A 4,387-nucleotide genomic window follows, 5' to 3' on the forward strand; every position below is an offset into this window, starting at 1 on the left:
TAAAAGCACGTGCGGTGGAACCGGCGTCAGCTTCTAGGAATGAAGCAAGCGTTCACAGGGATGCCGGAAGTATGGCACTGAGATGCAGCGTCTCGTTCCCTCGGGGAACCATGGTTACATTCGTAACCTGGAGAAGTTCCCCTTCAGGAACTCGAGCTGCGTCGGAAAACGCTTTGGGAACGAGTATGCCCACGCGGCCAGACTTACAAATCCCTGCCTAGTGTGGAAGAGCACAGCTAAGGCGAGAGAAATGAGCCAGGAGTGGCGCAGAATGCAGAAATGCACCTGACAAAGTAGGCGGGGACATCCCACAGTGTTCCGAAAGCCAACTTCAGAAGGAGTGAGTTGACCCCTAAAGGAGAGGGGAGATCAGAGGACTCAAGGCTATGAAATAGCATTCTGATCCACCCCTTAGCATAAGTGCTCTGGCCAGAGGCCTCAGCCTCAGCGCACCATGGAGGAAACGTGTAACTAGGGGGTGTCTGCCCATTGGCTGGCCCGTAGACTTTCAAGGTGGATTGGGTCAACCCTGCAGAGAAACAGACCTGCAGGAACTCCAGCACTGTATCAACTGGGTAGTAAACTGGGTCGATCTGGCGGTCTCCGCACCAAGAAGTGAAAAGATTCCACTTCAGGGCATACAGTTTCCTCGTAGAGGGAGCTCTGGTTTGGAGAATGGTCTCAACAACCTCGGTTGAGAGACAGGAAGCTGCGAGTTGGGGGACAGTGCGATGTCTCTCGAGTCGCAATCAGGTCCACCTGAGCCTGGCCAAAAATTCTCTATATCTGCTTCACCACCTCGGGGTGAAGTTTCCATTCCCTACTCTCAGTGAGAGGAGTTTGCCCTGGGACCACACAAGGATCTGGTGCGCCTGCCTGTAAAGGGAGCGCGAACGCAGACCTCCCTGGTGGTTGATTTAAGAAACCGCCGCTGTGTCGTCGGTGCAGCAACACATGGCGTCCTCTTAGGTCTGGGAGAAAGTGTTTCAATGCTAGAAACATGGCCAGCATCTCCAGGCAGTTGAAGTGCCATGTGAGATGGTGGCCGCTCCACAGACCGCTGGCTGAGCGGCCACTCATGACCGCTCCTCAACCGGTGAGGGACACGTCCGTCGCTAGCATTACGCGGCGACAAGGAGCTCCCAGCACCGCCCAGGAATGTGAACTACTCTCAGTGAGAGGAGTTTGCCCTGGGACCACACAAGGATCTGGTGCGTCTGCCTGTAAAGGGAGCACGAATGCAGACCTCCCTGGTGGTTGATTTAAGAAACCGCCGCTGTGTCGTCGGTGCAGCAACACATGGCGTCCTCTTAGGTCTGGGAGAAAGTGTTTCAATGCTAGAAACATGGCCAGCATCTCCAGGCAGTTGAAGTGCCATGTGAGATGGTGGCCGCTCCACAGACCGCTGGCTGAGCGGCCACTCATGACCGCTCCTCAACCGGTGAGGGACACGTCCGTCGCTAGCATTACGCGGCGACAAGGAGCTCCCAGCACCGGGCCCTGAGACAAGAACCAAGGTTACTCCACATGTCTAAGGCACGTAGGCATCGCCGCATGACCTTGAGCATGCGGAGCGGGTTTCCCCTCAGGGAGAACCCCTTGGACTTGAGCCACCACTCTAGGGGTCTCATGAACAGCAGACCAAAATGTATCACGTTGGACGCAGCTGCCATCAGACCCAGCAGTTTCTGGAACTGCTGACAGTGAGTGACCGGCCTTCTCTCACTCTCGCGACTGCAGTGAGTATCGATTCGAACCGAGCAGGAGACAGACGTGCCTGCATCGTGGTCGAATCCCACACCACACCCAGATAAGTGGTTCTCTGTACTGGAAAAAGCACACTTTTCTTGGCATTAAGTCTAAACCACGGCTCTTACAAGTGAGCGTGAACGACATCTCGATGCCGAACCGCCATCTGCTCAGATTGAGCTAATATCAACCAATCATCGATGGGGTTGAGTATGTGGATGCCCTGGAGTCACAGAGGAGTCAGAGCAGCATCCACACACTTCGTGAAAGTGCTGGCTGAGAACTGATTTGGCAGCCTCTTTCTACAGTGTGCAGGACCCACTGAGACACATTTGGCAGAAGTTTCCACGTTGCCAAAAAGGTCTACTAAGGGAATCAGTCTCTTGAGACTGAGATAATGAATAATTAGATCTCTGATGTAATCAGCGCGGCTAGGTCGGTGCCCTGAAGCGGCGAACCGGCCCCTGAAGTGGCGGTCCGGCAGGGAACGGCAGAAATAGCTGCCCTAGAAACCTCCCAAGAGGTAGCGAGCCTCTTAGTACCGCTACGTTTCCGGGCGGTGACTGAGAGAAGTGCTCGCCGGAGACCGCTGCGCCCTGAAGCACCGTAGGTGGCAGGGTTGGCAGATCGATCTCCTGAGAGCACTGAGGAGAGAGCCGGCCACTGTATAATGAGGTGTACATCGCTCTTCCCCAGAGGGGGCCGGCCCTCAGAAGTCCTGGGCCTTAGGCGTCAGGACGTTTTAGCTGAAGACTATCCAGTGGGAATGACGGTCTGCAGATCCGCCTTCCGCTAGAAGCCTTCGGCCCGGGAGCACCACTCTGACTCTATATTCTGAGGAGTACGAGAAGTGACGCTCCCTATATGAGGAGCTGGAACACAGTTGGTTGGGGCTGCTCCCGCCCAGCAGTCCCTGTTGACCACCTCAAACTCCTTGGAGGAAGAGAGGTAAACGCGTGCTCTCACTCGAGAAAATGGATTTATTTATTTATTTATTCCCAAGAGCTCCTGTATATCTAACTTCTCATAGTCAGAAGAAATACTTCATTTTAATTCCTCAGAATAAAATGCAACCAACAACCAGACAAATAAACACGGTCTGGTGTGATAAGATTCATTTCAAAAACGCCTGATCCACCGCACTTGCTTTTATAGCTTCCTGGTCGCAACGTCACCCGCCCATGACGTCTCGCCCATCTATTGGACTGATTTCATATGTGATTCAGAGCATGGTCACGCTGGGGGCGTTCCCAAAGCGTTTTCCGACACAGCTCGATTTCCTGAAGGGGAACTAATATTCTCTGATAAAGTAATCCAAATGAAGCCAACGTGATGTCCAGTCTTTTCCGTCTGACATCATTATCTCTAATTTGATCATGCCCACGAGCTACTTTCGCTTTTGATATTACAATAGTCCACGTGAGATGTGCGGCATGTAAACACTCACATCACCTCCGTAAACAAAGCAACAAGACTTTTCAAGTTCATCTCGTCTATTGTTCGTTTCTGGAAGAAGACGCGCTGAGAGGGATAAGCTTTGGATTACCTCAGAAAAAGATGCGCTGAGAGGAATAAGCTTTGGATTACCTCAGAAAAAGAAGCAGATGCGACTGGCGGCTTGATCCAGTGGAGGAGATTCTGTACATGAGTAAGTCTTTCTTTTATTAGCCTACTTGCATTAGCTGTTATTGTTACTGTGACAAAACTTGTAGAGGAGTACGGGGCACAAACTAACGTGGGGTTAGTTGTAACATGCTAGCATAACCGAATTTACTGTATTTACTAGTTGCCATATCAACACTTTAAAAAAGAGCGCCAACATTCAAAAGCCTTTTGAATATATCATTTAATATTTATTTTACCATAGTAAAAGTACATTTCTGGCTGAAGTAATTGTTTTCCATTAAATCAAGTTAATTAAAGTCCCCCTGTAGTGAAAGTCAAGTTTTTTATGTTGTTTATTTGTCTATGTGGTGTTTTTAATATGCTTTTAGACAAACCATGTGCCAATCTATTAATCAACACCATTGCTGTGTATTTTCTCCTTAAAACTGTAGTTTCCCAAAGGCTGACCCAGAAATATGGTTTGAAACAGCCCTCGGTTTGCTACGTCACAAACCAATAACCAATCACGTCGAGGGATCGATTCCTATCACTAGCATGCAAAATATACCAATACCAGCACAAAACCAAAAATAAATCAGAGCAAAAAACCCATGAAGCTGTGGTTTAATGTGAATTTAGAACCGCTAACTTGCATTATAACCCGCGGCAACAGTGTAAAAGTAGCCCGGAGTCAGACTCACCTCTCCCGCAGCTGCGTCTGCACTTCACACGCGTATGTATGCTCGCGGGCGCAAATTAAGAATTACAAATGGCTGTATTCGAGTCTTCAAGGCATTTTAGGACACAACATCAAGTAAGTAACTTTAATGAATGTTAAAGTATTCACTGTAGTTGTCCGCTAGTAAAAACATCGTTTTATCAGTCATTATCCGTGTATGCCATTGTTTTGTGTTTACTACAGTTCAGTAGATCAGGAGGCGCTGGCTGATGTGACTGAGTGGAGGCGGGACTAATCTGCATATTCATAGATCTGCGTATAGTAAATGAGGCAAGGGTGTAGAGTTACATTCAA

The sequence above is a fragment of the Sinocyclocheilus anshuiensis genome, unplaced genomic scaffold, assembly GCF_001515605.1.
Source record: "Sinocyclocheilus anshuiensis isolate Anshui unplaced genomic scaffold, SAMN03320099.WGS_v1.1 scaffold215, whole genome shotgun sequence".
In the NCBI taxonomy this organism is placed as follows: domain Eukaryota; kingdom Metazoa; phylum Chordata; class Actinopteri; order Cypriniformes; family Cyprinidae; genus Sinocyclocheilus; species Sinocyclocheilus anshuiensis.